Source organism: Selaginella moellendorffii, unplaced genomic scaffold, assembly GCF_000143415.4.
Source record: "Selaginella moellendorffii unplaced genomic scaffold, v1.0 SELMOscaffold_60, whole genome shotgun sequence".
Taxonomy (NCBI): Eukaryota; Viridiplantae; Streptophyta; class Lycopodiopsida; order Selaginellales; family Selaginellaceae; genus Selaginella; species Selaginella moellendorffii.
The window spans coordinates 635,382-644,578 of record NW_003314321.1 but is presented as its reverse complement, the minus strand read 5'-3'; the positions used below and the strand labels follow the sequence as shown (position 1 = coordinate 644,578).

The window sequence follows — 9,197 nt, the reverse complement described above, 5'->3', positions numbered from 1 at the left end:
ACATTTTGTAAACAATTGTATGTGATATGATAGCACCTTCTAGAACAAGGTATGTTACCTACAACTAATATCATTTTATTATATTTTTTCTTTTAATAGTGACAATACTATAGTATAGTAAAGTAATTCTAGATCTTACATTCCACTATAGGGTGGCCTAAAAACCCCATATTTTGCACTAGCCAATGCAGTGTTTCCCAAGGGGATGTTGTTCCTCACCATGAAGCGATAGTGGGTATGTGTCTGTAATTCATTCTTGAATCTATTGTACATCCACACGTGCACATTTTCCAAACATGCTGTTGAGCAATTCTTACAGTGCTCAAGAAAAGTTTGTAAACCCATAGAGCCATTTGTCTTGTCCAAGAAAAAGTAGCATATTGGACACCGAATGTAATAACATTCTGTGCTTTCAAGTAGTCTTGCCATGTCAGGAGCAAGATCTTGCAAAAACATGTGGCATTGCTCTTGAAGCGCTAAAGGCAATCCCTCTCTAGTAGCAAGATCCGGAATTTCACATATAGGGAGCTCTAATTTAGCTTCATTAGAGCCCTTAGCAGAAAAAGGATTGTTATGTGGAGGTGAAGGTGGAATGTTGGTAGAACTTGGGGATGGAGGTGGAGATTGATATGAAATGCTGGGGGGCCAAATACGATTAGCAATGGGTCTCCTTTGAGCCATTTCAATATAAACTTCTAAGGAGCTCAAGGAGAACAAAAAACCTACAATGACTATAACTTTTCTAGATAGTTTATATACTAAGTTTTAGTCTTGGGAATGAGGTTTATTTATTATGACACTGACAATACTCAGATTCTTGGGAATGAGGTTTATTTATTATGACACTGACAATACTCAGATTCTTTAAATGTCAGTCTTGGAAATGGGGCTTCATAATCATAGCTTTCTTGTAAACATAAGAGCTTCTAAAATTTTAGATTATCATGTATACACATGCTCTATCATTATGATGAATCCTACTTTGCTACACATATATTCTTTTCTACACATGCCAAATGTCTAGGGAAATAAATTGCAAGGAAATATAAACCACATTATAGTGGTAGAGCACGTTGGCACGCTACCATTCTCTCATGTGAGATTACCTTTTAGTCTTGGAAATGTAGATAAAGTTGATTTTTTGATGTGATATTACTTTTGAGTCTTTCGAAAGATTTTGATTTCTTTTATCATTATTTACAAACAATTCCCAAAAACTTTTAATGAGGATTCACTGCAAAATATACCTTGGTCTTATCATATGAGAGGATTGCGATATAGGCAAGCAATAGAGTTTTTAATATGAATTAATATGTAAATTACAAATGTCATGGAAAGTTTTTTAGAGTAGATTTTTTGGTGTTTTCCGCCGTGCTGTTCATTTCTTCATTTCTCTTGCTCTGGACTGTTGTTTCAGAAGTAACAGGAGCATTTTTATCAATCGTGATAATGGTCTCCACATTCCCAGATGGGTAATAAGGACCGGGAGTGTAATATGGAGATTGTGGTAGTGAAACAAAATTAACATTCTCACATTCTTTTGCACTACAACTCTTACTCACAGATCTTGTATTTTCCTTGCTTCCCATCTTCTCAAGAACCCTAAAAAATCTTTTGAATGAAGGAATAGTATCTACAGCTGTAAAAGAATTCAAAATATTAAGTAGTCAAATCAAATATGACAGCTGTAACAGTTGTCATAATAAAATAATATAGTTTTATAAAAGATAGGACTTTGTCTTTTTTAAACAATTCAATCTTATAGAAACTTTTAACTTAGATATTTACGTATTTTAATATTTTAAAGTTTGCTAGAACCTTCATTTATTCAATTTAGATCTCCTTTGTAATATTTCTTATTGACTATGTTGACTTGAGTTAACTTGTGTTGAATTGAGCTCAACTCATGAGCTCAACTCAACTTTGGACCATCCCCGTCTGGGATGGTATAGCCCCTGAGTTTAATCGGGCCTCCATGGACGATATTGGGAAGAGCTAGCTGAGCCAGGAGTCTCAGTGTTTCCTTGGCTATGGCCTCGATGAATGGAAGCTTTGCAATGTCCGACTCGTCCACAAGCTTTTCTTTGCATCGATTTGGCTCTGAGCCGAGAACTCAGCGATTCCTGAGAAGATCAGCCATAGCCCATTCCAGCGAGAGAGCCGAGGTAGCTAGAGCTCCCAGCAACAGATCCTGTGAGATTCCATTTTTCCATGTTGAGCTAAAACTTAACGAGCAAGAGACTATGATGATGTCTCAGAGATTTTCTCTGGAAATGAGCAAGTCTATGAATGCCATGGGCTCCTCGCTGGTGAAAACCGGAGGTTCTCATGCCGATCTTGCAAGATTGAAAAGAGGTGCCTGTTTACCCTGTCCATGATCTTATTGCTTCTCCAAACCTTGGATGTCCAGCCAGCGAATTTGTTGATAAGTTTCCTGTAGAATTTCACTTCTGGAGTGTAATGGCTGAAAGCTATACCACTGTAGTGGTCTCTAAAGTAATTTCCAGAGACGAGAGGAGCAACACCGTCTTGCTCGATCCCTCTTTGACGAATGTGGGAGTCTATTCTACTCGCATGAACATGACTATGATAACTTACATGCTGGCTGATGTCGACAAGTTTGTGCAAGCGATAGTGGACATTTTGAGGCTGGCTAGGGTTTTCAACATGAGAGATTACATCCCGGGGAAACTCTGGTCAATGGAGGAGAATCATGGTATGCATGGAGAAACCATGGAATAAAGACGGAAGACACCACTAGCTGTAAATGATTATTAGGATCTGTCCCTACAAAATAAAGAAGGTTGTCTTCAAGGTGATATTAAGAATGTAAATGCCGGAATAGCAAGTCATCAGCAAATGATGCAAAATTCTTAAACCCATCTCAAAATCTTCGAATCCATGGCTCAATCTTTTGAGCATCGCGAACTTCATCAAGAGAAGGTAGATTTTGCTTTTGTGGATACTGAACGTCAAGTATAACAACTACCGATGGCACAAAATCCTCGTCTAAAAAATCCATAAATGCTGGAACAACAAATTTGTTAAAAACATGAGAAGAGATTGAAGAAGGAAGAGGAGTTCAAGAAAATGCATTAGCATTAGCTATAGAACTCCTTGGGTGATGAACAACATCAAAATTATATATCTGAAGCTTCAAATCCCACCGAGTAGTATGACCAACTAGGTTCTTCCGCTTCAATAATGAAATAACAGCAGCATGATCACCTTTTAGTAACATCTGAGAATTATGTAAATATGCATGAAGTTTTTCAAAACCCCAAATTGCTGCTAAACACTTTTTCTCTATCGTGGAGTAGTTCACCTTCACTAGTTGTAATGTGCAATTTATATACACAATGGGATAGCATTGACAAGGCACACTTGGGCTCTCTTGCATCAACACTCCTTTAAAACTAATCAAGAATCCATGCATAAAATGAAAAGTAGAGTGTAGTTAGGATATGCCAAAATTGGAGGAGTTGTCATTAGCTCTTTGAGATCTATGAACTCACAATTCAGAGACCAAATGAAAAATGACGTTGATAACTTCAGCAATGTTCACAATGATGTAGTGTGATTAGAAAGATGATCCACAAAACGACTGAGATATTACTCCTTGCCCAAGAAGTATTGCACATTATTCACACACTTCACTTTATAATAGCTATAAGTTTGTTAATCAACTTGCAAACCCTTATGAGAAATATAATACCCAAGAAAAATTGTGTCCTTGGACCCAAACACACACTTCGACCACTTCAGTTATAAACTAACGTTCCTTAGTCAATCTAACACTTTATAAACATTATGGATATGTTCCTCCCACGGCCCTTTTGAGTGGATCAAGATATCATCAATAAAGTTAGTAGTCGCCTCCAGCATATCGCAAAAAACTTTGTCCATCATTCGCTGGAAAGTTGCTAAAGCATTGTTCAAACCAAATGGCATTACCAAGAACTCATACAACCAAACAGTATACAAAAAACAGTTTTAAAAATATCTAATTTGGCCATCAGTACTTGCCAGTACCTAGAAGCAAGATCTAGCTTGGTGAACCAATGACTTCTTCCTAGATGATTCAAGAGATTAGCAGTGTGAGGAAGAAGGTACACATCCGGGATTATCACTTTGTTTAACGGACAATAGTCGATACAAAAACAATCACTCCCATCAGGTTTTGTCACAAGATGAGATTCACATGCCCAAGGACTCTACGACTTTCGAATAACACCATTTTCCAACATCTCTTTGACGTTTATACGTAAAATTTTGATCTCTTTATGTGATCGACAATGAATAGAAACCTTGATTAGATAAGCATCCTCAGTTGGAATCAAATAACGTGTGGCAATCTTGGTCCTAGTGATAGGTCAAATTCAAAGAGATCAGCATACTCCTTCATGAGCTGGTCCACCACTGCAACACGAAGACTATTGGATGCATTAAAAAAGGGAAGAGTGGAATAAGACGAAAACATAGAAGGAAGTAGTGGGGAAACAAAAGTAATAGAAATAGAGTGAGAAGTAGAGGGATGAAAAAGTACGAAAGTGAGAGGAACGGATGAAATATAAAGAAGTATGATACAAGAGGGAGAAGCCTCAAAGTCATACTTGGCATGATTGCGTTGCAACCAATCTATACCAAAGATGAGGTCAAAAGCTTGACTTGGCGATTGCAACCCAAGCTTGAGATCGCCCACACGCACAACTAGGTCCGCCTCATATATATATGACTGTTGCCATAAAGAATGAAAATTGGCTCCACCGCACGATGCAAGTGTAGATGGCATTGTGTGGCAATAGGTCAAGCAATAGAAGGTAAACTTGAACCTGTATCAACCAACATGGAGAGAATAATAGAAGACCTCTTGTTATAAAAACAAGCTTGGAAAGTAAACATTTAATGAACTAGTGCCAAATAAACCCCTTAACTCCCGAAAGAAAGATGGAAGGGTCACTGACTTATTCACACAAGGTCCCTCCATTACTCACGTGACTCCTCGTTTCTTAGATGTATTTCAGTGTCCAGACCTTGCACTATAGCAACACCAATAAGACATTGTTGATGCCAAGGTCTCCATCTAGGAAATGGAGGCTACCAATCTAGAAAACACCGACAATGCTAATAAGTGTGATCAATTTCATCACACGCTCAACAACAAACATCACGGCCATGACCACATCCTTGCCCTTGTCCTTGGACTCGAGTAGCAACAACATCAACCTCCATTGGAACAAAACCATCGCCCACAAGAAGTGGAGCTGAAGGACGTATAATGAAAAGTGGAAGAAGCAATGTCTCATAATGTTGTGCCAAGCAAAGAATATCATCAAAGGTGGCTGAAGCAAGTGTATGCATAAGTCTAATAAGATCTTAATGAAGTGTTAGCCACACCCTTGGAGACACGTTGAAAACTCATGCAAATGTTGAGCATCATCCTAAGAATGATATGTGGCAATCACTGTAAAGTAATCAAACCAATGGTACACATCATCCCTAGGATTCCCACGAAAGAATTCTAGTTAAACGCAAGAATTGGAACCAAGAGCACGAGGAGCTATACCACGTGCCGTGAATGCTGCCATCAACTGAGTTTAGTTGTTCAATTGCAATTACATAGCATCAAGCAATTGCACTAACTACTGCTCTAGAGTCAAAGGACGAGAAGACTATTACTTTGCCATGAAGATGAATAGAAAGGAAAGAGCAAAAGAAGAGAAATGAAAAAAAGCTAGAATGAAAGGGAGATCTAGACAATGCAAAAGTTAGATCTAAATCAATGGAAAGAACTAGATCTAGACGATATGAAAGTTATATTTAAACCAAAATCCTAAATCTAAGCATTCTTTAAGGACAATCAAAGGTGCTCCTCATCTCCACTAATGTGAGCGCATGGAATATAAAAAGGGAATACACAAAATGTGCATATCAATTAACCCAATATATAAAAACGAATGGTCCGAATTAAAACCAATCCAACAGTTACTAAAATCCCACTACACTAATATTAGTATATGGCATTATAACTATACATTTGTACTTCATATATAGAAGAATGGACAATGTCATTCACTTTCTTATCTTCAAAAATCTTCTTTCTGTCAATAATCTATCTAGAAGAATGTACAAACAAAGACCCCCTTTCAAAATCTCCGACTTAAATGGTCATGCTATCCTGCTTCACTGGGGTGCCAGTAGCCCATCCAGCTCTCTTCTCTGTGGGAGAACCTTGTCTTTGTCGGCCTCCTTGGCTTTCTTCCTTTCCATCTCCACTAGCTTGCTGTTCTCTTCCAATGCACGCTTGAACATCATGATGAAATTAAAAATGATCGACACCACTGCGCACCAAAACCAAGAGATGTCGAGCATTGTAAAATCAAGTGCATACAGACCAAATGGTTAAGTACCTTGCTGAAATGGACAGCGAGTGGGATCCTCATTGAAGTAGTGCGCCAAGGAATCGGCATTGCAGCCCTGCAAAGTGACAATGCTTTCAACAAGCCATACATAGAAACTTAACATCTCTCACCACTTCAGAGTACAAAGACACCAGTGTTCTCACCTCCGCCTCCGCCATATCAAGGAAACTCTTCAAGCTCTGTGCGTGCATAGAAAACATTAGGAAAATGCACGCAAAGCAGGCAAACATCACCTTTCGAAACCCATCAGAGATGGCTCCATCGTTTTCAGATGCTGTCAATTCCTGCTCAACCTTTTCCAGGCCTTTGCTTACGACTTGCATTTCTTCTGCAAGAGCCTTCAATTGAATCTGTAACACAGATCAGAAAACCAAGACACAAATACTAGAGTACGAAATATAAGAACCTTGGTGGCTGCCTTAAGGTGAAGCAATTCCTTGTCGAAATCAAGTATTTCGGGCACTTTCTCGGATGCAATCTGCCACTAGTGTCACGAGCCAAAACAGTTGCACCTTACTTTACACATAATGTAATAACGTAGTTCTAGAATTATGAGCTCGAGTTTCTTTCAGCTTAAGTAGACTATCGAGTCTGAATCCAATCGCCACCCCTGGAACAACAGCCACACTTGCTACTTAGCTCAAGCTCCCTGGCACTCTTCTTACCTCTAGCAGTTCCTTGGTTTAACACATTTCCCAGGGACAGAACCGTTTGCATCACTCTTTCAAGCTTAGGAGACTCTGCAACTTACAAGAAGAGTCGAAATTACCTCTGTTGAAGCTTCATTGACTACTACCAGATTTTCTCGTAAATCTGACACCTGATACCAACGTTTGAAAGGGTAGACAAAATAATTTTGACCAAACCTGCGACGTGAACTGAAGTTTAAAAGAAATTTGGACTCTACCTTAGGAACTTTCATCATCTCCAGGAAACACTGCAAAAACAAACATATTGTCTAGTAAATGATACTGTTTCAGACAAAGTGGGACAAACCTGCTCACATTTGCCCAGGCATTCTTTATCGCCTGTGTAGTTCTGCAAAACCACCAGCGTAAGTTAGATGGCAAGATCATATCTGGAAATAAAACCTTGAGCGTTTCCATCTCCTCCTTTGTTGGACAAAACTTGATCAGATTATCAACCTGATCTACATCCAGTACTGTCCCATAGTATTGCTTTCTGAGTGCTCAAGTAAAAACCACATTGCATAATGTAGATAGCCACTTACAACAACTTCTGGCAGTGGCATCTTCACTTTTGTCAGCATTATCTCACAATTGTACGCTCGTCTATGTTCAATCTGAATAAAACAAAAGTGAGGCCTCGGCTTCTATTACAAAAGGCAGCTCACCAGGAGCACTTTTTCCTGCTTGGGAACTAGAGATGCACGACAACCACCTGCTCTGTCACCACCCGCAGCAGCATTCAGAACAGCGGCCGAGAAGAGGCTCCCTAGCTCATTCATGTCAAATTCAAAAAATTGTGAGCACATGTAACAAAAGAAAAAGACCACAAGACACACCTTGACTGCTCTTCCTGCTTCTGACTGTCCGCCCATAGACTGCCCTGCATAGCCCATGTAACCTTTACCCAGTGGTATGGCTTCAGAGAGGTCTTCTTCGGTGTAGCAGATGCCAGACCCAAAGCACCAGCAACCTGTCCTCGGCTTCGACCACCAGGAGGCGAAGGTGTCAAAGGACTACTACCTCGTCCTTTCCCCAATGCAGGTGGCGGAGGAGGTGGTACACCAGGCAATGGTGACTTCACACTGAGAGGAGGCGGCAGTGGCAGTGGAGAAGATCTTACTGCTGATCCGGGAGGAGGTGGCAGAGGTGGAGGCTGTCCTTTCAAAGGTGGAGGTGGAGGCGGAGGAGTGCCTTGCATTCCCAGTGGAGGCAGCAGCGGCAGCAGTGATGAGCTAGAGGCCTTGCAGCTTGTGGAAGAGGAGGTGGTGGCGGTGGAGGTGGCACAACAGTATTGCCATGTGGTGGTGGAGGAGGTAGTGGTGGTGGTGCAGCTAAAGTTCCTTGAGGTAACATGAAACTTTCCAACCCTAGACCAACCTCCCAACCCTTAACTTTAAATCCCAAGATTATTCTTAGAATATTCTTATGGTTTTCCCCTCCTTCATGAGCCACATACAGCAGCCTCAAGAAGCTAAACAAGCCTCACATGTAGGGAGTCTAAAGCAATATGGCCATGGAGAAGAGATGTGTAAATGGCAACACTAACATCACAACAAATGCCACAAAAGAAAGAAAGCAATATAACTTTTTCACATGACAATGTGGTTATGGAAACCAGAGAATGAGAATAGAACAAATGGCTCAAATTATATAGTAATACAGATATAGAACTCAATTATCCCCTTTCTCATGAATGTCATCCAAGTCATAACCAAAATTCAAAAACACTCTCTTCATGTCATCCTCAATTTCCTATATAACTTCATCCATGGAATAATCATTCTATTAAACTAACAACTCTTTAGTTGTCTTCCAGCGTGTTTTCATTAATCTTTGAGACTTCTCTGCATCAATCTTTGGAACTTAGATGATGGACTGATCCATGACATCACTAGAGTGCAAACATGCTTTAAGCTTGCTCATATGAAACATTGGATGAATCTTCAAATTAATTGGCAAGTCCAAAGTGTATGCAAGATCCCCCATATGCTGTAAAATTGTTCAAAGCCCACAATATTGTGGAGACAACTTAGCATTGCCACTTCCTTTTAGAGACCATTGTGCATCTGACAGCTTAAGGAAAATC

At 39.8% G+C, this 9,197-nt stretch overlaps 1 pseudogene; it reads right to left on the bottom strand.

The window, feature by feature from the left end:
- Positions 1-6,183: 6,183 nt before the first annotated feature.
- Positions 6,184-9,197, bottom strand: part of LOC9644354 — a 47,062-nt pseudogene continuing 44,048 nt past the window's right edge.